The sequence below is a fragment of the Mirounga leonina genome, unplaced genomic scaffold (genome assembly GCF_011800145.1).
Source record: "Mirounga leonina isolate KUSES-001 unplaced genomic scaffold, KU_Mleo_1.0 Mir_170, whole genome shotgun sequence".
NCBI classification, from domain to species: domain Eukaryota; kingdom Metazoa; phylum Chordata; class Mammalia; order Carnivora; family Phocidae; genus Mirounga; species Mirounga leonina.
This window is the reverse complement of record NW_023270433.1, coordinates 10,382,808-10,410,587: the sequence shown is the minus strand read 5'-3', so window position 1 is coordinate 10,410,587 and position 27,780 is coordinate 10,382,808. Positions and strand designations below refer to the sequence as shown.

The following is a 27,780-nucleotide window of genomic DNA, read 5'->3' as shown; positions in this document are numbered from 1 at the left end:
TGCCTTCGGCTCAGGTCATGATCCCAGGGTCCTGGGATCGAGCCCCGCATTGGGCTCCCTGCTCGGCGGGAGGCCTGCTTCTCCCTCTCCCTCTCCCCCCGCTTGTGTTCCCTCTCTCGCTGTGTCTTTCTCTGTCAAATAAATAAATAAAATCTTTAAAAAAATAATAAAATAAAATAAGCAACCTTGCTCTGGGAAAATCAAGAACATCACTCTTTCCCGGCTAACTGGCAAACAGGGGTCATTTTTAGAGCCTTTGTCCTAGGAACAGACCCTTGCATCTACCTGCAGATATCACAAACACAGCCTGTTTTAAAAAATAACTCATGCTCCTCTCCCTGGGTTTCATCATCACTTGGACCAGTATCCAGGTCAAAAACTTGGGAGATAGCCCTGATTCCTCTCTCTCCCTCACCTTCCTCAGCCACAGCCCATCACTTACTTCTACCCTGTAGAAAGGTGATAAGGTGATTACTGATAATTTATGTAAGTGCCCAGCAAATGGCATATACCTAGTAAATGAAAGTTATAATTATTAACCAGTGAAGAAGTTTTAACCAGGCCCAGCCAGCCAACCAGTCTTCCACCTATTCAACAAATAGGTATTGGACAACTGTTCTAATCTAGGCACTGTTGTAAAAGGCATGGCTACAGCAGTGAATGAAAGTCCCTGGTGAAGCTTATGTTCTAGCAGAACATCTACTCTGTGTCCAGGCCCTGTGTTTGGTACTGGGTACTGGGTAAATCATCATGACCCCCACAGTCAAGGAACTTACTGCCTCGCAACAAACAAGTTAGTCAAAGAGGAAATTCAGGCTGGAATATAACGCTCTAACTTCCTCTTCCCTCAAATTTCACTTACTCAGGATCAAGCTACCGCCAAAGAACAGGCATATGACAAAAAAGTGCCCTGGTGAACTGTGATGTCAGAACTTGCTAGCAGGTACAAGAAACCTCCCAAGAAAAGGTTTTGATCAGAGGCCAAGGCAAGAAACCAGAGTCTGAACCACACTCCTGAGTAACAGGCAAGATATAATGATTAAGAACACACCCCAGATCTTTCTTTAAACCCCAGTTCTGACACTTACCAGCTGACTGAACGAGGGCAAATTAAGTTACTTCACCTCTCTGAACCTAGTTTTTCTCATCTGTAAAATGGGGATTATAACGGTACCTACATACATAAAATACTCAGCACAATGCTTGGGCTACAATGGACATTTAATAAATGACAGCTATTATTTTCATTATCATTATTATCCTAACAGATCCACGCTTAATGTGATAATAACATTCCTGAAAAGAAAAGCATTTGAAAGCAATGTTACAGGAGGAGCATGGCAGTATACATAGGAGAGATGTAGAGAAGGCAGGAGACTAGCATTTAGGCAACCTTTATTATATGCCAACTTTGAGATGTCTTTATGATCCCTATTTGTAGTAGGCTGGATAATGGCCAACCAAATATATCAGGTCCTAATCCCTGAAACCCGTAAATGTTATCTTGTAAGGAAAAGGGATCTTTGCAGATGTGATCTAATTAAGGATCTTGGATTGGGAGATTATTCTGGATTATAAAGGTGAGCCCTACTTGCAATCACACATGTCTTTAAAAACAGAGAGACAGAAGGAGATTTGATATAAACAGAAGAGAAGACGCCTGCATGCGCACACACATGTACACACAGAAGAGAAGGCGATGTGAAAACAGGCAGAAGGCAGCTGAAGCCAAGGAATGGCTTCCACTAAAGCTGGATGAGGCAAGGGATGAATTCTCCCCTAGAGCCTCTGGAGGAAGTGTGGCTCTGCCCACCTTATTTTCACATGACTTTTGAGAACTTCCAGAACTGTGAGAGAACAAGTTTGTGGTAATTTTTAACAGCAGCACAGGAAACTAATACACAATATTTTTTTCATTCAGGGCAACAGACATATATACTAAGGCTCTTGCCCAAAGTCACACAGCAAATAGCAGTTATGCAGAGAGAAGCAGATACAGGAGACCACACAGCTAGGGAAACAGGAGAGAGGAAACACCTAGGTTCTTGAGGACTCTATATTTCCTAGTTACAGACCTTTCCAAGACTTTATAAGGCTTGGATGAACTTCCTAACTACGGGCAAATTGACATACCATGACAAACTGACATTCCCATGTCTTGTAATACAATACCTTCTTTTCTTTTTTCTTTCTCGAGCTAACTTAAATGAATTTTTGTTATTTGCAACGAAAAGAAATTTGGTTAAAATATAAAAATGGCCCTGGTGTAATAACCATTCTTTTTCTTTTCCTTTTAAAAATGCAAAGGAAAAATAAATAAGTAAGAATGCAAAGGAAGCTCAAGGTAAACATTAGAGCAAAGTTACAACAGAGAATTAAAAAACTAAAACAGGAAAGGCCAAAAAGGCAAAATGAATGACATAACAATAGTACTATGTGTGGGATGTGATTTCCTGGAGTGCTGGGCTTGAGTTGCTGATTGGGCTTAGAAATAGAACGAACATGGAATGTTGTGAAAAAATCTAGATTGGATACAGAGAATTTAAATTTTCTCATTTTAAATTCAAACCTTCAATATTATATATGACCTTTCTATATATTTATAGATATATATATCTCACATTCTACCATATATAGGATACATATCATATATATATATATACACACACATTAAAATATAAACCAGAAGTCTACTAGAATAGACTTAAAAATAGTTATAATTAATCAATATCTAGAAGAACCACACTATCTCTTTCTCCCTTTCTTCAGAGTTATGACTTCACTGAGTACAGACCATTACTAAATACCGTGTTTTGGGTTGTGTCACATAATTCTCATAATCCCAAAGGTGGATACAACTGCTATTACCATTTTTGTAATTGAGAAAATGGAGATCTCAAAAAAAGTTAAGGAACTTGTCCATTTAGGAAGTGGCTGACCCTAATCTGCCAATATCAGAACTGGAGTTCAGTAACCTCTTCAGAAAGCATTTGTATGGCATTCTGTCCAGCATCTGGATCCAGGGCAAAGGACCCACTGAACAACAATCAAATACAGAACTATTAAGAATCTGCTTATGTCTTGTAACACTGCTTGTTCTTTTCATGAGCACTTAAAAGGCTACGATGAGATCAAAGTCGAGGTGGGACTATTTCTCCACCAATGGGCACAGATTGGATTTTCTTTGAGTCCTGTGACTGCTTCTCTTTCATAGCTATTCTTACTGCCATTTTCTGTTTCTATAAGGAGCACTGGCTTATGCCACAGACCAGGAACTAATTCAGAAGGAAGTCTCTCAAAGGTACAGGAGAAAGGCCCTCTCCCAATCAACTGTAAAGCTTCTCACAGAAGCACTTTACAAACTTCCCTCACAACATGTGCGAAAGGATCATAAAAACAGGAGAAGCTATTGCTAACTGACCACTTGGGTACTAGGTTCTGTGCCAAGCACTTAACATGTTATTGTGGTGAATCATAAAAAATAAGGTACCCTTATTTTACAGAAGAGGAAACTGAAGCTTATGAGGTGATATCACTTTCCAGCAGTCACCAGCTAGTAAGTATGGGAGCTGGGCTGGAACCCCCAAAGTCTATGAACCTAATCACCACATGCTGTAGCCACAGCAAGGCAAATCTATCTATACTATATGCAGGTAAGTCAGGCCCTTCCCTACTTGGGAAAAAAAAGTTAAAAAGTCAAGCCCTTTGTAAATGAATAAATTGAAGCAAAATGTCCCAATGGTGCCTTGCCAGATGTCAGATATAGATTTCTGCATCTCCTATTCTTTTAAAGGACTTGAAGGATATTTAAAGCATGTTTATATTCATTATCTCACTTGTACCGGGCCAGGACAAGGATTAGTCTTAGAGATACCACAAAGAACATTTAGTGAGTACTGACTGTGTCCCATGCAACATTCAATAACTTTTTACATGGATGGCCTTACTTATTCATCACAGTAACTGAGAGGTATCATTATCCCCATATTACAGAAACGTGGAATCTTAGAGTTAGAAAGTACCTTAGAAATTGCCTTGAGCAGAACTTTACCCAAGGCATGAATTCCCTCTAGGATATCCCAAAACAAGGGGTTGCTCCACACTCTACTTGCACATCTTTAGTGACTCAATAAGACACTTCATTCCATTCATGTCATTTTAGACAGTTTTAAGGATTCAGAAGCTTTTTCTTACACTAAGCCAAAGTCTGTTAACCCACTGCCCTGAGTTATGTGCTCATGGGAAAAAAATAAATGTATAATCTAACCTAGTTCATATATCAACCATTCAGAGATTTAAAGGTAAATGGGGTTCCCAACTGTAAATTTTTTCTTCTCCTACTTCTTAATGAATCATATAGTATCAAAATCTCTTAAAGTATCCAGAACTGAATGGGGATGGGCGGGGGTGCGGTGGTTCTTAATATAATTTAAGACTCAATTAGCTTTGTTTATATGTATCTTCAGCTATCAATACCAGTAAACAAACGTAGTTTATACTTACTGGTACTATAAAAATGCCACACATTTTATAATAGGCAAACTGAAGCTTAACGAGGTAAAGAACTTTAATTTTGGTTACATAACCAGTCAGCAGTAGAACTGGAATTAGAATTCCATACCTCTTATTTCCAATCCCCTCCCTACACTTAATTCATATCTGGTTCACAGACATCTAAAGCTTGAAGCATTTATCACATATACTATTAACCCACGAAGTTCTTTTTGTTTTTTTTAAAGATTTTTTATTTTTAAAGTAATCTCTACACCCAACATGGGGCTCAAATTTATAACCCCTAGATCAAGAGTCCCATGCTTTACCAACTGAGCCAGCCAGGTGCCTCAACCCATGTCTTTCTTACTCCATTCTTGGAAAGGTAAATGTTGAACCCAAAGGTAGGACTTCGTATTTGTCCTTGATCAATTTTATCTTTAGATAACAAATTCTGTATGTCAAGGATCCAGTCCTGCCATCCAGTATACTAGTTATTTCTCCTACCTCCTTTTCTCCATATATGGTATTAGATTATTTTCATTTCCATCCTTAAAACAATACAGAATATGGCCTTAGCAAGCTGTTAAGAGCCCCTTTTCCAATCTGACTTAACCATTAGCATTCTGGAAATAGATGCTCAGTTAGCTTTGTCTCTTAATTATAGTAGACACTCTAGTTTGGCTTGCATTTCTCTATCTTATTTGTAAGGATATCATAAATGACTGTGTCATATAACTCACTGAAATTTCAGATTCATACACCATCTACAGCATTCTGAAGAGTGAGACTAACACAAAGGAAATGTTCATAACCGTCCCTAACTCAGCACTGTTAATCTATTAATTCTTTGTCATTAATCTGTATTATTCTACCTAAAACACAATGGAAAGAAAATCAGGCAAATAAGTACTTCAAATTGGGAGACTATGGATCATAGGAACTGTAGTGCTCAGAAGTCAGTAAGATAAGAGACAGAGGAGTTGATGAAAAGGATTTGAAAAATGATAGGTATTTGAAACTGAACAAGTAGTTTGCTATCTGCAAAAATAGCAATGGGTAAAAATTACTGTAGGAGAGGGAAGACTTACTAATTTATCAGAGAAGCTGAATGTTTATCTTGATCAGCAGTACTAGAAGGACTCAGATAGTGAACTTTGAAAATACCATTTTCTATAAACAGGAGCCCAGACTTCTTAGAGAAATGTTTGATTCCAGGTTTGAATGTTGTGCTACCTAAGACTAATAATGGGGTCATGTCAAAAGGATATAGGAAACAACATAAAAAGCCTCCCACTGGCCTAAAATGGAGCAACCTATGCATCAAAAAGAATAATGATAGCAATGAATTAAAACACTTCAAATATAAAAATCAATGCATTCACAATAATATTAAAAAGAAAAAACTCATTAGTTACCATGGAGGTTGCTAGGACACCAATTCATTATTCTGAAAATTTATGTATTAAGGGAAAAATCAAACATTAAAAATAAAAACTACTGGAATCTTTCTCTTGCCCCTGTCCCCAAGAGTAAAAGAAGAGAGAAGGGTGGAAACTAAGACAGTTTTTAAAGAACTTTAAACTTTAATTGAAAAGATTGAGACTAGGTGAATAGATAGATCAGCCTGGCAGTCAGGAGAATGGGGTTGGACGGGGAGGTCAAATTGATCTCAGGGTCTATGGCAAGGTAAATCTCAACCCAGGGATGGAAAGGAACTGTCAGCTCTCCAAATCTCTTGAACATAAGCAGTAGAACATAGAGACTAAGAACTTGGGCTTTAGAGTTAGACTCTTGGGCTCAAATCTAGGCTGTCAATTGCTAGCTGTGTTACCTTGGAAAGTTTCTTAACCTCTCCAGAGGTACCTCAGTTTCTAGTCTATAAGATGTGGATAATATGGTACCTTCTTCAAATAACTGTTATAAGAATCAAGGAATTAACAGATTGCCTATAAATGATATGGAGCTCTAGATTCCTCATGGTATTAGAATGAAACAGCTTTGTAAACTCCTAAGTACTAGACACTATTATTATTGCTTAACTGCCTTTTTTTCTTTTTTTTTTAACCTAAAAAAACTTTAAGAAATTAGCACAGAAGAGGATTATTCAGTTAGTCTGGTGGCAGGAGACCGTAATGACAAATTTCCTAGGAGGTGAGCTCTGAAGTATGATTACCAGTTAGACAAATGAAGGCAGAGGAGGGTAAAGGAAGAAGAAACAATTGGGATATAAAGTCATGTCTTAAATGGAGCTGGAAACCTCTCTCCAACTTGGGTTTCCCCTGAGAAGAATCTCATTCCTTTCTAAAACAGACAATATAGTTCATTAAACTTTAGCAAGACTATCAAGATGAGTTACACAGAAATGTCCACAGATATATTATCAGATTATGTCCTACCCCTCTATACGTAAAAGAGTCATGACCTGCCCACAATTTTGTTCCTGTGCAATATTCTAAAAGGAACTTGCTGGTTATTCATGATAAATAAATGTAACCATACATAAGCAATATTAGAAAAAAGATAACGTTTGTCTTTGCTAGTTTTTCAAACCTTAGAAATAATCTTAAGAATTTTTAAAAAAGATTTTATTTGAGAGAGCGAGCATGAGTGGGTGAGGGCAGAGGGAGAAGTGGACCCCCTGCTGGATCCCAGGACTCCAGGATCACGACCTGAGCCGACAGCAGACGCTTAACCAACCGAGCCACCCAGGCATCCCAAGAATTTTTTTTAAACCAGTAATTATTCTAGTGCAGGTAACAAGAACTATTACATTAAGTTTCATTTCTTCAAATTTTAACACTCCTGCTGAGATAGATAAGGGTAAATGCCAGAGCTCAGTTGGGGTCTCTATGGACACACATTAATTTTTAGAGGCAGATATGTCAAATTCAAATGAAATAATGAAAATGATGAATAAAGCAGCTGACATGGTTGGTGTAGAAAATCAATAACAATCGGAATCAGGTACAGAGCCCTAGAAGATCTCTTCAGAGCACACTGACAAGTGTCTGCTCAAATAAATGGATGTTCCCATCTCTACATCATTTAGCAAGAACAGTAAGTAAATGAGAACAAAGACATTCATTAAACTAATCTGTTCATCAATCTGACCAGAATTTTACAATACTTAGGTTCTTGTTTTATAAGAGTGGCAGGACCCCTTATTTATACCTAACCAAAGTTGCATTGCAGGTTAAGCGTCAATCACAGACATTAACAGTAACATCTGGCACCACGACTGCTACAGAGAAGATGCTAATTTTGTTGAATAAATAAATGAAATATGTAAAAGTGTAAAAAGTTTGAAATACATTGGCTTGGTAGTTAAGACACAGTGAGTATGAATTCCAGCACTGCCACTTCCTAGCTCTGTAACTGTGGGCACATGTCTCAGTTCTTGAAGTCTCTCCATCAACTGAAAAACAGAGATAACCATAGTACTCACTTCATGGACTTACTACGTAATAAATGATATAGGTTACAATGATAATAACATGTACCCTGGTACTATGCAACAAGTTCTGTTCTTTATGCATCACACACAATTCACTCTTTCCTCACAATTCTATGTAGTAGATACTATTATTACCTCCATTTTGCAGATGAAAAAAATTGAGACATACATAGAATAAGAACTATGCCCCAAGTCCCCTGGCTAATAGGCAGGGGAGCCAGGATTCTAAGCAGACAATCTTACACCAGGATCTGAGACCTTTCATACTAAACTAAACTGCTGAATACAATGCCTAATATATAGTAAACACACAATCAATGTTAGTTGTGCTACTGTTGTTAAAGACAAGTTTTCTGTAAGATTAGAACCTGATAAAAATTCGCAACTTTCTGAAATATTTTGTACTTTGTTTTAAAAAAATCCATCTTAAACAAAAGCAATAAATAATGCTTTAGTTAAAAAAAAGTCTTTGATAGATTTCAACATTATTGTTCAACTCTTAGCAAACTAGGAATAAGAAAAAACTTGCTTAATATAATAAAGATTATCGAAAGAAACCTATACCAAGTATCATACTTAATGGTGAAATGCTTACAAAAAGTTTTTCTTTTCAGATTGGAAGTAAGACAAGGATGGTCCGTTGTCAACACCTTCATTCCAAAGTGGAAGTACTGGAGGTTCTAGAATGCACAGTGAAATGAGAAATATACAAAAACTAGCCATATTTCTATACCATCCACAAAGAGATGAAAATTTTAAAAGATGCCACTTACAACAGTACCAAAAAAAAAATAGGATACAACCCAGTAAAGACATGTAAGATTTCTATGGAGAAACTGTAAAACAATTAATATAAAATATTTCTAAGATAAATGGAGGATGTTCAGTAACTGGAGAGGAAGACTATGCTCACAGACTGCAAGTTATTACTGTAAAGATCAATAGATAAAGTGAAATCCCAACTCTGTGTGTTCATGTATAACTTGAGCTAATTGTAAAATGTATGTGGGAAAAGCAAAAGAACAAAAACAGCACAGATATTTAAGAAAAATAAGACTTCACCATATATCAATATTCATTTTAAAGCTATGGTAATTAAGATGATGTTTTATTGGCTCAGGGATAGACAAACAGACCAAAGGAACTGAATGAAGACATACCATACCACAACATAACTAGGCATGTAATGGGATATTTAATTTACGACAAAGGTGGCACTGCAGAGCAGTAAGGAAAAGACAAGTCTTTTCAGTGAACAGTGTTGGGACAATTAATCTACAAGGAAAGAAAATTAAACTTGACCCTACCTCACACCATGCAAAATATTTAATCGCAACTAAAGACCCAAATACCAAAAGCAAAATAATATACCTCTCAGAAGATAATAAAAACAGATCTTCACGATCTTGGGTTAGGAAGAGATTTTTAAAATAGTCCACAAAAAGCACTAATCATAAAGGAAAACTTTAATAAAATTAGACTACATTAAAATGAAGAATGTTCATGGGACACCTAGGTGGCTCAGCTGGTTGAACGTCTGCCTTTGACTCGGGTCGTGATCCCAGGTTCTGGGATTGAGTCCCGCATCGGGCTCCTTCCTTGGCAGGAAGCCTGCTTCTCCCTGTACCTTCTCTGCCTGCCGCTCCCCCTGCTTGTGCTCTCTCTGACAAAAAAATAAATAAAATCTTTTAAAAAATAAAAAAATAAATAAAATGAAGAATGTTCAGAGAGTGAAAAGGCAAGCCACACTGTGCAAGAAGATATATGCAATACATACAACCTACAAAGAGCTCATATTCAAAATATGTAAAACTCCTATATAGCATTAAGAGAAATGCAAACCAGTAGAAAATTGGACAAGAAACCTGAACAAGCATTTCACAGAGGAGACTATCCACATCATCAATAAACTTAAGAAAAGATGTTCAAACCTATTAGTAATCAAGGCTATGCAAATTAAAACTGCAATGACATATTAATGGCTAAAAAAAAAAAAGACTTCAAGTTATGGTGGCAATTTTGGAAAAACTAACTTTCATATGTTATTGGTAGAAGTGTTTATTGGTACAACTACTGTATAAAACAGTGTGTCATTATTAATGTTGAAGATATACCTCTCTTATGACCCATTCCCAGATATATATGACCCAACAGAAATGCATGCACATGTGTATGAATGGACAAATTTGAGGATGTTCATAATGACAAGCTTTGTCAAAGCCGCAATTAAAAATAACCCAAATATGGGGCGCCTGGGTGGCTCAGTCAGTTGAGTGTCTGCCTTCGGTTCAGGTTGTGTGATCCTGGGGTCCTGGGATGAGCCCCACAGGCTCCCTGCTCAGTGGGGAGTCTGCTTCGCCCTCTCACCTCTGCCCCTCCCCCCCAGCTCATGCTCACACTTGCTCTTTTTCTCTCTCAAGTAAATAAATGAAATCTTTAAAAAAAAAAATGCAAGTATTTATCAGTACTACTAGAGATAAACAGTGTCATTCATACAATGTAATACTATACAGCTGTAAAAGTATCTGAGCTACTGCAACAACATGGATGACTAGCACAAGCATTGTTAGGTAAAAGAAGCCAGATCAAATAAAAACCCCAAAAAACAAACTATTCATAGGATTCCATTCATATTAAATAACTTAAAACAGTAACAACAACAATAAAAACAGGCTCCAACAATAAAGAGACATATAGAGAATAGTGCTGGAGTGGAGAGGAATTTTTGAATCCTGGCAATGTTCTGTTTCTTGACTTGGGTGATGCTTGCTTTACATTAATTCATTAAGCTGTAAAATTGTGTTTTATGTACTTTCCCCCAAGGGTTATATTTCACAGTAAACAAAGTTGAAAACAAAAGATAACAGGGCACTTCAGGTAAGGGAAAGGAATCAGCAATGGAAAAAAAAAAAAAGGGAAAACAAACATAAGGTGTGTTTGGGCAAACTACGTAGATATATAATTAAGCAGAGAGATCTTATAGAAGAATGGTCAGAGAGAAGTCTAGAAAACTGTTTGGAATAGACTGTAATTTATTTATTTTTATTTTTTTTAAAGATTTTATTTATTTGACAGAGAAAGAGAGAGCACAAGTAGGCAGAGTGGCAGGCAGAGGGAGAAGGAGAAGCAGGCTCTCTGCTGAGCAGGGAGCTGGAAGTGGGGCTTGATCCCAGGACCCCAGGATCATGACCTGAGCCGAAGGCAGCCGCTTAACCGACTGAGCCACCCAGGCACCCCAGATTGTAATTTATTTTATCCTACTGATAAAAAGACTACTGAGATTTTTAGAGGTGCCTGGGTGGCTCAGTCGGTTAAGCATCTGCCTTCAGCTCAGGTCATAATCTCAGGGTCTTGGGATCAGGTCCTGGAATGGAGCCCACACTGGGCGCCCTGCTCAGCGGGGAGTCTGCTTCTCCCTCTCCCTCTGCTCCCCACCGCCACCTGTGCTCTCTCTCTCAAGTAAATCAATAAAATCTTAAAAAAAAAAAAAAAAAAGACTACTGAGATTTTTTAAATGGAGATATGTCTGGATCATAGTAGCATTTTAGGAATATCAATCTCACAATGATGTGCAGGTTGCGACAAGATGAATGGCATGGGCTATGGGTAACAGGAATGGGAAAAGGGTCAAAAATGAACTTGAGGTTCTACACCAAGGTGGCTGTGAGAAATGTGGTATCACTAAAAGAAAAGAGGAAAGTAAAAGCTGTGTGAGGGACAAAATCATCCTCTCTTTAGTTTAAGAGAGGATGATAGGTGAGTCAAGTAGAAATATTTCAAAGGTATTTAGAGGACAATGATTAAAGCTAGGATGAAAAATCTGGGAGTCAACACATGGAAAAATTAAAGCTATGTCAATAGATTAGAACTCTATGAGATATAGGGGAAGGTAAGAAGTTAGGGAATGAAGTGAGATTACGTGATCAAATAAGACATAGGTGGAATATAAATCCACGATTAAGAGAAAGATAAGAAACAAAAGGGTTTCATAAAGAAGAGAGTACTGTCAAATGCAATGCAGGTCAAGAAGTGTGAGGAAGAAGAAAAGGCTCAAAAGGTCACCACTAATAAAATTTTCAGTAAACTGATTAGAACAAAAATCATACTGAGTTAAAAACAGGTGAGTAGTGAGGCGCCTGACTGGCTGAGGCAGAAGAGCATGTGACTCTTGATCTCAGGGTTGTAAATTCAAGCCTTACACCGGGTGTAGAGATTACTTAAAAAATAAAATCTTAAACAAAAATTGCTGAGTGGAAATAAATAAAATAAGCAGTGTTTTATTGAGTAGTGTCACTCCATTTAAAAGTAATAGAAGAACATATTGTAGGAAGAAGCAACAGCTTTTAAACAGATGTTAATTTTTTTAACTAGGGGAGATTCATATGCATTTAAAGAAGATAAGCATAAGAACAAAGGCTTTTGGGGCGCCTGGGTGGCTCAGTCGTTAAGCGTCTGCCTTCGGCTCAGGGCATGATCCCAGGGTTCTGGAATCGAGCCCCGCATCAAGCCCCGCATCGAGCCCCGCATCGGGCTCCCTGCTCAGCAGGAAGCCTGCTTCTCCCTCTCCCACTCCCCCTGCTTGTGTTCCCTCTCTCGCTGTGTCTCTCTCTGTCAAATAAATAATCTTAAAAAAAAAAAAAAAAGAACAAAGGTTTTTTTATTTTTATTTTTTAAGACTTTACTTACTTGACAGAGAGACAGAGAGAGCACGTGTGCACCCAAGAGCACAAGCTGGGGAGCTGCAGAGGGAGAGGGAGAAGCAGGCTCCCCATTGAGCAGGGAGCCTGATATGGGGCTCGATCCCAGACCCCGGGATCATGACCTCAGCCCAAGGCAGACACTTAAAACAACTGAGCCACCCAGGCACCCCTAAGATTTTATTTTTAAGTAATCTCTACACTCAACCTGGGGCTCAAACTTACAACCCCGAGATCAAGAGTCTCATGCTCCACCGACTGAGACAGCCAGGCGCCCCAAGAACAAAGGCTTTTAAGAGAAGAATGAACTATAATTCAGACATATGTTCAAAATAAAAACCTGTATGAAAAAAAAGTTTAATATTTAAATCTTTCTTATATTTTATTTTTATCAGGAAAAAGATAAGTTACTTGGGCACGTCAGAAAAGTAAAGTGATTCACCCAAGGTCACAAAGTGAGTTAAGTGATGGAGCTATTTCGACCTTACTACAACCTTACTACTTTTCCAAAGACAGACCTCCCATTAAACGAAACTAACTCCTATAGAGGTAGGGTGCAGGAAGAGAAGGATGGTATATATCAAAATTGAGCCTCAGTGTTAACTGCTGCCTTTTTTTTCCCCCAAACCAAAGAAACAACAGGAGTCACAACAAAGAACTAACTAGATGTATTCTTACCATCCTGTGAGTGATCACTTAGTTACCTCCACATAGCAACTAGTTCTACTTTAATTTGGGTAAGTATAGAAGAAAGCCTGTTACAAAATTTCTCTTGGGCTCATCTCTCCTCTCAGACCCACTCTTACAAAAATACCTCCCCCACCCCAAGAAGGACATTTTACTCATTCCAAGGGCTCAGGTTACGCAAATTACAACTGGAACTGATTTTTATCAAAACCTGCTTTTCAGACTGTGATGAAGGCCAGATTTAGGAAATGGAGAGTACAGCTGCTTACTTGGCCAAAATTATACTGACAACTAAGGCAATTTGGAACTTGCCTAGCTAAAAGGTATTTAAAACAAAGGGTATTTAAAACAATTTCAACTGGATTACTGGTTCTAACTCCTCTGATCAGCTGCACATTCTTCTAAGTACTACTGACTCCACTCAGTTTCATTGGTCACCACCATCTGAAATGAAGTCCTTGAAATTAGGAAGAGGTACCCTCAAAATTTCATCTGAAAACATAGAATTTAAACAGAAATAAGTGAAAATCATAAGAATTCTCGTCTGCTGCACAAACCACTATAAAAATCAATTTGCAGAGGCCACATGTGAAGTACCTCAGAGGACATTTCTAAAAAGTATTATCAGTTGAATGAAAACAAGTGAGCAATTCACAAGATTGGTATGAACTGAATGTTTAGGAGTTATCCTTACAGGTCACCAAATAAAAGATGGGAAAAAGAAAAAGAGGGGTGCCTGGCTGGCTCAGTTAGTGGAGCACGCAACTCTTGAACTTGGGGTTGTGAGTTTGAGACCCCTGCTGACTGCAGAGCTTCCTTTATTTTTATTTATTTATTCATTTTTAAAGATTTTATTTATTTATTTGACAGAGAGAGACCCAGCAAGAGAGGGAATACAAGCAGGGGGAGTGGGAGAGGGAGAAGCAGGCTTCCCGCTGAGCCAGGAGCCCCATGCGGGGCTTGATTCCAGGACCCTGGGATCATGACCTGAGCTGAAGGCAGACGCTTATTAAGACGCTGAGCCACCCAGGTGCCCCTGTAGAGCTTACTTTAAACAACAACAACAACAACAACAACAAAGAAAATGTTACCGTCATTAACTGCTTAGGCCTGAAAACAAAGATGAAATGGTTCACAAATTACAATTAGCTGAAGCCACAGGAAATGAATCCAGGGAAAATGCTACCCCATCATTCAACAGGTGGGGCCAAGAAAATAAAAATTCAGACCACAGTCCCTAGTTCCTTTCTATCTCTTATGTGTAGGAACCTTCAAATTAGGAATCAAGTTTGTATTTGTGGTGAAAGAGTTTTCATATTCCTGTAAATTCAGGTTTTCCAGATAGAGATAAGAACCTGCTAATCTGTGGTTTGTCCTATATGGATTGCTACTGGGACCTTTTAAGGATCCCTTATTCATTTAGGGAAAAATAAGAGTTGGTTGAGCCTGGAAAGTCTTCTCTGAAAAAATACAAACATACAGATATTTCATTAATAGATAGCTTGGATCCATGCACTAGAGCTCTAAACAAGTACATATTTTTGAAGCTGGAAGAATAAAGTAGACAATGATTCACTATGTAATAATTACTATTTCTTGCTTCAAATCATCTTATGACATTTATTCACTGAATAAACATTTGAGAGTTCCTCTGCACTCTTCACATACTACCTCACAATAGTGTAGGAGACAGACATCATTCCCATAATTTCAATACAGACAGTCAACACTAAACTAGAAAGAGAAGGTATACTGGGCACAGAGAAGTGGGTGATTCTAGTGCTAGATGAGGAAGCTGAAAGACTATCTAGAAGAGGTGTCACCTGAACTGGGCCTTAGAGCAGAAGTATGTCAAAGGGAATTTCAGCCAGAGGGAACAGTATAGGCCAAGAGGCTTGCTGGCTATCGGTATTTAAATGTATTTTAGAGGAGTGTAGTTATCTGAGATAGAGGGAGGTGAGAAAGGCCTTGATGAATGCTAGAACATGCAATTCTGGAGTTAGACTGACTTGGGAGTCTTCTGTAGGGAGGCTGTAGGCATGCATGAGATTGCCAGAAGGCAGTGTACGGTAAGAGAATAGAAACTGTAATAGACAACTTTTAGGTTGTCTACTCAGCTCACACACCAATCCTCTTTCCTTTGAGAACAGCCACTGCTGTGGCCTGTCAGGCACCTGGTTTACACTGCTAGATAAGCTGAATGGAGCAGAAGAGATAATGGCTACTGCTAACTGGACTACAAAAAGACAATGGCTCAAGTTGGTTCAATGAAATTCTCGGTTCCCAAGATATTATAATGAGGACACAAAATTACTAGCTTCTGATGAGCCTGAAACTGTGAATGTGACTGATGAGATAGACTTGTTCCAGAAAAGGAGAGAATCCTCATCTCTGTGGTAGTGGTGGTGATGAGGAGTGGGATAAAGTGAAGCAGAGGGGCTATACCTTATGACTTCATAAGGGTTGAGAGTAGTTGCTACGGCTCCTGAAGCTTAAATATGTAATTAAAACATACTGGTCTCAATTCAATCTGTGGACACTCCCAGCCTGAACAAGCCTACTTCCTCCCTTTTCCACCAAGAGTTTTATAGCCTTTGGAGTTAAATACCACGAGTCTCAACAAGTGACTTACATAGTTACATGATTTCTAGTCCCCTTATCATACTGGTCATCTGCCTTTCCCTCTGGACATGTTCCTGCTTGTAAGAATCCTATGAAAATAAATTGTTCAGAATATACTGTGGCTTGGGGTGCCTGGCTGGCTCAGTTGGTAGAGCATGTGACTCTTGATCTTGGGGTTGTAAGTTTGAGCCCCACATTGGGTGTAGAGATTACTTAAAAATGAAATTAAAACAAAACAAAACAAAACTACTGTGGCTTGATGAGTACAGAACAGAGAGGGAGTCTATTCTTCTTACTCCCTTTGGTATACTATGTTTTGTTTTATTTTTTTCTAAAGATTTTATTTTATGAGAGAGAGAGAGAGAGGGAGAGAGCAAGAGCATGCAAGCAGGGGAAGGGGCAGAGGGAAAGAATCCCAAACAGACTGTGCACTGAGCACAGAGCCCAATGCGGGGCTGGATCTCATGACCCTGAGAGATCATGATCTGAGCCGAAACTAAGAGTGGGACGTTTAACGGACTAAGCCACCCAGGTGCCCCTGTTTTGTCTTTTTTAAAGATTCTTTAATTTCTTTAAGTAATGTCTACACCCAAAGTGGGGCTTAACTCACAACACCAAGATCATGAGTCACATGCTTCACTGACTGAGCCAGCCAAGTGCCCCTAATATGTTTTTAATTAATATAAATCTAGTCTATCACCTTTAGGATAGTTGTAATGTATTTGTGAAAGTATACACTATATGAATGCATAAAAAGATGATGGATTAATGTTACTGATCAGTACTAAGTATACAAGAACTCAAGCCTCTCAGCTTTTTTTCATGTTTTGCTGCTAAGCTGCCTCATTCACATCCTATAATGGCAAGCTTAGGCCTTGGCACCAAATACAAGACTGTTTATTGCCTTGAGTTGCCCTGATGTCCTGATTATTAAGATGGTATGAGCTTTTCCTCCTAGCTTTGGATGATCAACAGAAGCACAAGACCCACATTCCACATCCGTACTTCAACTTTTATACAAAACAGGTAAGGATTAAGCTAGGCTTGTGATCTTAGGCTGGTCATTTCTCTATATATCAAAAAATAATACAGTAAGGGTAATTTTTTATATCAAAATTTTTATTTTTTTAGCTATGTTTTTACATTTATACTCCCCTCCCCAAGTTTTACTGAGATGTAACTGACATATAGCACTATATACATTTAAGGTGGACAGCATAATGACCTCACTTATATATACTGTGAAATAATTACTGCAAATACAGTGATTAAGAGGATGAACCATGAAGTCAAGCTGTGTGGATTCAAATCTCAGCTTTTACATTTATTAAATGTATGGTCATATTGCTTCAGTTCCCTCATCTGTAAAAGGTGGATATACAGGACCTATACCACTAGGTTTCTGTAAGGACTGAGTTAATACATGTAATATGCTTAACACAGAGTTAACATGCAAAATTCCTGACACATAATAAATGCTTAATAGGGGTGCCTGGCTGGCTTAGTTTGTAGAGCATGTGACTCTTGAGCTCAGGGTTGCAAGTTCAAGCCCCATGCTGAGATTACTGAAAAAAATAAAATCCCTAAATAAATTTTTTTTTTTTTTAGATTTTATTTATTTATTTGACAGAGAGAGACACAGCAAGTGAGGGAACACAAGCAGGGGGAGTGGGAGAGGGAGAAGCAGGCCTCCCGCCGAGCAGGGAGCCCGATGCGGGGCTCGATCCCAGGACCCTGGGATCATGACCCGAGCCGAAGGCAGACGCCTAATGACTGAGCCACCCAGGAGCCCCAAATCCCTAAATAAATTTTTAAAAACGCTCAGGGGTGCCTGGGTGGCTCAGTCGTTAAGCGTCTGCCTTCAGCTCGGGTCGTGATCCTGGGGTCCTGGGATCGAGCCCCATGTCGGGCTCTCTGCTCTGCCAGGAGGCCTGCTTCTCCCTCTCCCGCTCCCCCTGCTTGTGTTCCCTCTCTAGCTGTCTCTGTGTGTCAAATAAATGAATAAAATCTCTAAAAATAAATAAATAAAATAAAAATTAAAAAGCTCAATAAATGTGAGCTATTATTATTACTATCATCATATCATCACTAGTTTCTCTCAGGATATTCATCAGTAAAATCAGGTCAGTGATTCCCCCTGAAAAGTTCCTATGAGGACTAAATAGGAATATATAAGAAAGTGCCCTATATAAGCTCTAAAGTTCAGGGTGCCTATGAAGAAAGATGGGAATTCACCTGAGTGATGTCTAACTCTGGCATGCCTGGGGCCTACTGGGTTTGCCTACCAGTGAGGTATATATAGAGTAGCTTCACATATCTCGCTTTCTTCAGCAGCATGATTGCTCCCCTCTATAACTACCTTCAGTTTTGGAGATTACTACTTGGGTTAGAGAACCAAAAATTTATTTATTGGGCTTTTGTAATAAATTGTCCTTAAAGTTTTTTGTTTGTATATTTTATTTTTACTGTAATTAGAAAGTCAAAAGCAAAAGCAACCCCAGTTTTGCATTCTAGCTAGTCACTATTTTAGTTGTGTGATAATCTCTCTGAGCTTCAATTTCCTTCTCTATAAAGATAAAAATATTCATCTTACAGAATTGTTGTGAAAATGAAGGAATTAAAATATATAAAAGACCTGTAGAAATGAAGATGTGGAACAACAAAGATGTAGTTGCATTTTATTATGTTATGGTTATTATTTCTCCATCCAGGGTCCATAGCTCTTTTTAGAAATATCTTCCATGGGGCACCTGGCTGGCTCAGTTGATAGAGCATGAGACTCTTGATCTTGGGGTTGCAAATTCAAGCCCCACATTGGAAGCAGAGATTACTTTAAAATAAAATCTTAAAAAAGAGAGAGAGAGAAAAGAAATATCTTCCATGAATTTGAGCTTAAATTACAGGTCCCTGTTAGAGAGGTAAAAACATGCACAGTGGAATTATACCAAAGAGTTAATAAGCCAGAGTTGTCAAAATCTCCTTTAGGAAAGTGTGCATACACAAAATTGTCTTTGCCTTTATTCCAAAGAGACTCCTAGGGACTTTCGTTATAGTATAGCTTTCAACTGTTAAAATCTTGCGCTTCCACTGTCAAAACACTGAATTAGAGACTGATTTGGCTACTGAAGCTTCCACTGATGAGGATATTACTAACTCTGAGAGTTGATGTGTTTTGTTATTACATATCTTGCCATTTGTGACTTCTCTGATTACTTGATCCTGGATTATGCAGTCATTAAATTGCAAAGCCACAGGGGGCTTCAGAAATACACCAGTTCCTCATTCTCACTTCACAGATGGAAAACCTGAGGTCCAGAGAATTAAAGTAACTTGCGCATGTTTGCATTAGTAACCTCTACACCAAAGCTGCTTCTGCATTTCATTTGGCTTTTATTTTTTTATTTTTAAAGATTTTATTTATTTTTTTGAGAGAGAGAGAACACCTGAGAGGGGATAGGGCCAGAGGACAAAACAGACTCCCTGCCAAGCAGGAAGCCCGATGCGAGACTTGATCCAGGGACTCCAGGATCATGACCTGAGCCGAAGGCAGTCGCTTAACCAACTGAGCCACCCAGGTGCCCTCATTTGGCTTTTAGATGACCCATCTCTCTACAACACTCAATGGCTGCTATTCTGGATCACCTGAATTTGCATACCAAACTTTCTATTCTAGTAAACTGTTAACTCTTTGCAGAAATTGGGAATACTACGCAATCTTGAGTGTTAAAGCGTTCAAGGCAACTTTTTGAAATTTAAGTATCAGAATTGATACTCAGAATTGGTCCTCAGAATTGCTATATAGTTCCACACTGAAATCCTTAAGATATCTATGTAAACTCTATGTGGACCAGCACTTTATCTGTCCTAATCACTGTGGGGTCTATCCATGGAGTTTTACAAAGTGAAAGTACTCAGGAATGCTTGCTGAATGAATGAAAGAAACTGGATAAGCATCTGAATTCTTTCCTTTTTGAAACACTTTCTTCCCTTGGCTTTCAGAATACCACTCTTGACGTTTTCCTACTTTCTCTCAGACTACTAGTTTCTCAATCTCTTTTACTGAGTATCTTTGGAACTCCTAGATGTTGGCATATCTTCAGAGGTTAGTCCTATCAATATTCTCTCTTTAAAGGACTCAGTCTTCCATCTATATTGTGATAATTCCCCCAAAGTACACTTTAACCAAAACCCCCCCTTGAGTTTTAGACTTCAATATCTAAACTGCCTATTTAACATTCCATTTAGCTAACAGGCATCTTAAATTTATTAAACATAATTCTAGATTCCATTCCTACCTCCTATACTTGGTAATCTTCATCTTACTAACTGAAACCAATATCCATTAGCTGTTCAAGCCTAAAATCTAGGAGTCACTCCTTAATCCCTTTACTTTTATATTCCATCATCCAAACCATCAGCAAACCCTATCAATTCTCCCTCCAAAACAGATCTCAAATCTACTCTTCATCTCTAGTACTGTTAGCACTACTTTAAGCTATTACCATCTCCCATTTAAATGACCATTTGGTCTACTACTGGTCTCTCTACTTCTCTTGGTTCTTATAAAGTTAAAAATATACTTACCATATGACCCTTTGAGTCCACACTTAGGTAATTCATCATAGAAAAATGAAAGCCTAGGTTCACACTCAAACTTGTACATGACTGTTTATAGCAGCTTTATTCATAATCAACCCAAACTAGAAATAACCCAAATGTCTTTCGAGAGATGAATGGCTCAACAACCATACAATGAAATACTATTCATCAATAAAAAAGAGAATCAATTATTGATTGATACAGGTAACAACTCGGATGAATTTCAAAGGGATTTATATTGAGTGAAAGAAGCCAGCGTCAAAAGGTTACATGCGGTATAATTCCACTCATATAACATTGTCAGGAAGATAAAAGTATAGAAAACAGAGAACAGACTGACCAGTGGTTGCTAGGAGGTTAGGAGTAAGGTGAGGTTATAACCAGGAAGAGATAGTAGCATGAGGGAGTTTCTGGGGGTTAAAGTGCTCCATATCTTGACTATAGTGGTAGTTCTACAAGCCACCTCAAAAACTCAATTTTACTGCATGTTAATTTTAAAATTTAAAATTAAAAACAAAAACAACTAATAGTACTTAACCAAAAATATTATAATACTTTGGTCACTAATCATCAACTATTTCACAAATATCTAAGTAAAACTACAATGAATATCTTAGTAAAAACATATACAACTTGCCCTAGAAAACTAAAAGAAAATTTTTAGTCTTAACTAGTGAAAGAGATATTATTAAGATAATATATCATTAAGGGGCGCCTGGGTGGTTCAGTCGTTAAGCGTCTGCCTTCGGCTCAGGTCATGATCCCAAGGTCCTGGGATCGAGCCCCGCATCGGGTTCCCTGCTCCGTGGGAAGCCTGCTTCTCCCTCTCCCACTCCCCCTGCTTGTGTTCCCTCTCTCACTGTGTCTCTGTCAAATAAATAAATAAAATCTTAAAAAAAAAAAGAAAATATATTATTAAGATATTACTAAGACTTGGGGCGCCTGGGTGGCTCAGTTGTTAAGCGTCTGCCTTCGGCTCAGATCATGATCCCAGGGTCCTGGGATCGAGCCCCGCATCGGGCTCCCTGCTCAGTGGGAAGCCTGCTTCTCCCTCTCCCACTCCCCCTGCTTGTGTTCCCTCTCTCGCTGTGTCTCTCTCTGTCAGATAAATAAATAAAATCTTTAAAAAAAAAAAAAAGATATTACTAAGACTCTATTTCTCCATTCATTAAAGAAATACAACAGAGCCCACTTCTGTTTGGAACATTCCCACAGAGCACAGATGGCCCTAGGCAGGGAGTATAACTTCTTAAAACCATTTAACCAAGACCTCTCCCTCTTAAAGGACTTGGCAATTTGTAACAAGGTTAAGTAAGGTTACAGCATATTCTCCCTAAATCCCAGCAGCAGCGGTGTAGAGGCTTCCAGCTCTGAGGCAGACCTGTGTTCCCTTCTAGCAAAGTACTACATTAATCTCTTCAACATATTTGCAAGGGGTGGATTAAGAGGAATGTGAAGAGGGCTCTCTTCTGCTCAACAGGGGTAAGGGCATCCATTCACAGACTAAAGCTCTCTCTACGGCTTCCTTTGCATCTAGAACCTTTATGGGCCTTACTTATAACTCACGGGATACCCTGTCAGGTTGTTTTATATTGCTATGCCTTCGCTCATGCTGCTCTTTCTGCCTGGGAGACACTTTCCCACTTTACCAGCCTGGCAAATGTCAACCCATCTCTTGTGGGTAAAGTCTAACCTGACAGCCCAAACAGAAACGATCACTCCTATCTCTGCACAACCTCTGTACCCTCCAGGATTGCTATCATTGTTCCTCCAACACTTCACTGCACTTACCTATTTATTTCCCTCTACTAGACTGTATACTTCACAGAACAGAGAGAGATTCTTACTTTTTCTGCATCCCCAATATATACCAAGCACAGAGCAACTACCAGTGAATGTCAGTTGAATGAATGAAGAGTATAGTTTCTCTACTTGCAAATCAAAGTGCACAGTTTATAAGGACTCTAGATAACAAACTAGCGGGCCAGCCCAGGTACACTGTGCCAATACTTAAAAGCTCAGTACTCAGCTCCCTAGGTCCCCCCAATTCTAAGGTCTTGGTGAAAGAGAGACCAATTAGCATGCTTTAAGTAAAACCATATGTTCTAGGAGAGTGGAAAATGTACTCGCCACATTTTCCTTTGCCTTACCAAAAGGAAATCTTCTGACCAGATTTAGTTTAATGGGTCCAGAAAAGAGACATGTGCATTATTAGAGATTCTCATACTATTTGCCAAAAAGTGCGTTTGTAACCACTTCCACGTGTAAAACAATGTTCAGAATAAGTGGTAGTCTCTCTACAGTCATCACTAGGACCAAAAATCATGAAACTTAAACAAGGAATATATGCACTCCTTCACACACTATACACACACACAATTTTACTAATGTAGCCAAAGGGTTCTGCTTCCCTGAAGCACTAAATCAATACTTTCATAAAACTAGCACTCCTCCCTAGACATTCATCATTCTCTTACTTTGGGGTAAGACTAATGGTTGGTAGAAATAAAGAATAAAGAAACTGAATCCAAACATTTTTCAGCATATGACATATGATGAACTTATGATATTAAAACTATTCTATGGTGGGTCTCACTGATATGAGGAATTCTTAATTGCAGGAAACAAACTGAGGGTTGCTGGAGTGGGGGTTGGGGTGGGAGGGATGGGGTGACTGGGTGATAGACACTGGGGAGGGTATGTGCTCTGGTAAGCACTGTGAATTGTGCAAGACTGTTGAATCTCAGATCTGTACCTCTGAAACAAATAATGCAATATATGTTAAGAAAAAAAGAAGAAGAAGAAGAAGAAGGTAGCGGGAGGGGAAGAATGAAGCGGGGGAAATCGGAGGGGTAGATGAACCATGAGAGACGATGGACTCTGAAAAACAAACAGGGTTCTAGAGGGGAGGAGGGTGGGAGGATGGGTTAGCCTGGTGGTGGGTATTGAGGAGGGCACATTCTGCATGGAGCACTGGGTGTTATGCACAAACAATGAATCATGGAACACTTCATCTAAAACTAATGATGTAATGTATGGGGATTAACATAAGAATAATAAAAAAACAAACAAACTATTCTATGGTGGGTAGTTTCTCTCTAGTATCAGATTGGTAAGCTCATGGCAAATAATTTAATGTACATGATTCCAAAAGGCTTGTAGGCACCTTCCAAAGCAAAGGTGCTGAGGAAGAATTAATTTCTACATACTCAAAAGGAACCTAGAATCCGAAGCAATTAACAACTATCTCGTGGCAAACTTAGAAAACAAAAGCCATCAATGCATATGAGTGTGTGTGCACGTACATACAGTCATGACAGTGACAGTAGCCAAGACTTCTGTGACTAGCACCTGTTGGGTGCCAAGCTTTTCTCTTAACACACCTTTTCTTTCCACACTGACTCATGTGCATGCACTTTGGGATTAAATGGCCACTGGGATGGTGTTTATTTTTCCTTTTTTTTTTTTTTTTTAAAGATTTTATTTATTTATTTGAGAGAGAGAGAGTGAGAGAGAGCATGAGAGGGGAGAGGGTCAGAGGGAGAAGCAGACTCCCCACTGAGCGGGGAGCCTGATGTGGGACTCGATTCTGGGACTCCAGGATCACGACCTGAGCTGAAGGCAGTTGCTTAACCAACTGAGCCACCCAGGCGCCCTATTTTTCCTTTTTTAAAAAAAATGTCCAAAACATGCATCTGCTGTAGAATGGTTATTTAATGAACTGTAACTGACATTTAATAAATTACCCATAACCTATCACACCTTTGAAAAGCAAAGCTAGGTTGCCGTAGCCATCACTCTGAGGGAACATGCTGAAAACCTCACAAAAGGAAAATGTTTTTGCTAACAGTGAATAGGATGCAAACAGTGTAATGATGTTTAGAGTATTTCCCCACTTTTGCCAATTGCAATGCAGGACTCTAATTTTACTATGTTAAGGAAAATATTTGAATATTCTGTTTTGGAGCCATAAATTTGGAAGAACAAAAACATTTCAAGAAATGTAGTGCAAGCTTAGTTAAAAAAAAAAAAAAAGGCTAAAGAAATACAGGGCCCCAAATTGAAAACAAATCCTTCTGCCAGTTTTGAATAATGTTTTTGCAGCCAAATGTTCCTTGTCTCCCCGTAATTGTTAATATCTGTTAAGCAATTAACATTATTTCCTCTTTGTGGTTCAAAATAGAGAGCTGCAGTTCTAATTCACCTGTGTTCCCAGGGATTAGAACACAGTAAATGCTCAATGAATGTTGGCTACATAAATTATAATTTTATACAGAGATCAGAATGATGAGCCACTGATATAAGCTCTCAACCCCCAAAAGGCAGGGACACCAAAGATTCCAAAGTTAAGTAGGGCAGTGATTAGCATGCTAACAATATTCCCAAATTTACCACTTCATGGTAAAGCTTCTGAGAAGGGGCTATTAAACATGGCCATGGCCACTGTCTTGGCATCTGTTTATCTAGCAAACACACAGAAGGAGATGACCAACCTGACTATCCTTCCTTTCCTGTTAATTACTTAATCTGCGTGCTCACTAAGAACACATCCTCTCTCCTTTTTCTTCCAATCAACACAACTGTAAAAGACTCTCTTAGGAGAAAAAAAAAATCCACAAATTTTGCAGAGACACTCTCATTGCTAATTATTTTTATTAGCCCAGGAATAGATTATTAGCACAACAACTAGTTGTAAAGGAGAGGACTCAGCAGCTCGTCTCACTGGTTATACAGCATTTTCAAGGCTAAATTTCCAAAGGGCTCCTCCCTGAATGTTGTTCACTGAATGGAGGCATTGCGGGGCATGCAGGCTTTTCTACTTGGAATATTAAACAGTACCAGCCACAGGCTCACCCAAGAATCCTCTCCTTCCTAATCTCCCTAAACTTGCCATTCTGTAAAACTCATTTCAATTTCAAGGCATGTTAAGCATGTGCTGGGCACTGTGACAGAGGTTCTCTTATTTAATTCCTATAGCAACCCTGTGAGATTGGTATTACTATCCCCTGTTGTACATATGAGGAAATTAGGCTCACAGAGGTCAAGTGACTTGGCCAAGTGACAGAATCAGGCTGCTGAGATTCTTTCCCCAACACTGGGAATCCTGTAACAAAGCAATGGATGCAGCGAAGTTTTTAGGAGCCACTTGGGCAACAGGGGATGAGTCCTTACCATACAGATCAAGAGGTCTGCTCAGAAGCCATGAAAGCAGCGGCAGGTTTTATTTTTGTTTTTATTTGATTTTAATAACTAAAAATCCTATAGGAATTCTTACTGGCCCCAGTGAGAATCCACAGAGGCCCACCAGTCAGTTGACTCCTGACCTTCCATGCTTCTCATCCTAATTAATGCAAGGTCCTTGGATGACAGTGTGAGCATCAAGACCTTGTTAGAGTTAGCAATGACCTTTACATCTATCAGGCTTTTCAAAATATGTAAAACAGCTGTGCATCGGGTACACCCCCAAATTCTCAACCTTGAAATAGGAGTAGATGCATTTTTCCTAATTATGGTGTTTTTCCTAAGTCTTTGGGACAGGACTTTTCACATGGCTAAAAAATATTTGAGGAGTGGCTTGTTTTTCAATTGCCCAAGCAAACCACTGGCAGAAAGAAGATTCTTACAAACTGACTGATTTCCTTGGCTTAAAAAGAAATCTAGTAGCAGGGGAGATAAGGAAGAGAGAACCATCTGAAAAAATTTGGAGGGGAAGGGGAATGTTTGGTTTCCATACTTGTGCCTCTAATATTCTTTTGTTCTCCCACCTCATTGTATTAAGGATGCTAAATCAAACATGATTGCAGTGATGTTTGTGTGTGAAAATGACAAAAGCAATGGGCTAAAATCCCAACCTCATCTTGAACCCTGAAGACTTTTATGGCTTTTCCTTCAGTAGGCCCTCCCCCTTAAAGCACATTAAAGACCACATTGTTCAAAAGGGTCATGGTAGGTTTCATACCCCATTTTAATACAATGTAAATGGTAACTGAACTTCCAAGTTTTGTTAGTAATATTTGTATCTCTCTGGAAAATGCCCATTAAAAGAACTGATCCCATGGCTTAAATATTAATGCAGAATTATAATGTATCAGAGAGGCAAAACAATGGTATCAAGGAGGTACTGTGATGATTAACTTAGATTTTCTTTAATACATAATTTTCCCCAGAAAAAGGGGTGAGAGATGGGTTAAAAATATCCAGATGATCCTGGTAAGTGTCTACATATTCTCTCAGGCCTCAAAACTGTCCAGGAGGATATGTCATCTCAACTCAAGAAGCATAAAATAAATTAAACTTGGGGCTCATTTCAACTGCAGGTCTTTCTCCCTGCCCCCCACCCCTGCCCTTATTCCATTAGCATGTCTGCAAGTCACATTATGGACCCCAAGTTGGTTTATGCATTTATTCCTGAAAGATTTCAATGATATTGAAATTAGAATGATATTAAAGACTATGCATTTATTCCTGAAAGATTTCAATGATATTGAAATTAGAATGATATTAAAGACTATGATTCCATTTTCCACAGCTGTTACCATCAATTGTCACCAATACTTTGGGGGTTTAGTGGGAGAGGTGGCAATGACTCCATTACTCTTTCCAACAGCCATAAAAAATTTGCATCATAAAAGCACCTACTGAACAACTAACTGCCTTAGTCCTCTGAAAAAGGATACAGTAAAAAAGGAAGGTTACAGGTAGGCTTGGGAAAGAAGAATTCAAAAACTGAAAATCCGAACTGGAGTAAAATTACAACAAACTTGATAGTGCTTTTAAAATCATAATTTCATAAATGCTCACTTTCCCAAGCTCAGGTATCTCTGCTCAACACCCACATATAATAGGCATTAAGATGTGGCATGATATGAGTTAAATGCATTTTAAAATAAAACCTATGATTTTTGTAGATTTCCTGGCTATGAGTCTGATTTAAATGATTTCAAAATAACACTAAGAGCATCTGTTTAGTTCAGATGAAGTTTCAAGAGCCAATACCAGCTGTTGGGGGAGGGATTTCACACATGTGTTACTCAAATCCTAACCAAATTTTGTTTTTTTCATTCCCTTAATGATGCTTCCAACCCCAGTAGGGTAAAGCAAACGTTAGAATAAAAAAGAAAGAAGAAAGGAAGAGGAGGGAAAAAGGAAGAAAGGAAGAGAAAGAGAGAGAGAAAGAGAGAGAAAGAAAGAAAGAAAGAAAGAAAGAAAGAAAGAAAGAAAGAAAGA

At 38.6% G+C, this 27,780-nt stretch overlaps 1 protein-coding gene across 3 annotated transcripts in view; it reads right to left on the bottom strand.

Moving 5' to 3' along the window:
• The window catches only part of NR6A1 (nuclear receptor subfamily 6 group A member 1), a 228,664-nt gene that overhangs the window by 39,836 nt on the left and 161,048 nt on the right, over positions 1 to 27,780 (bottom strand). The window lies entirely within an intron of this gene.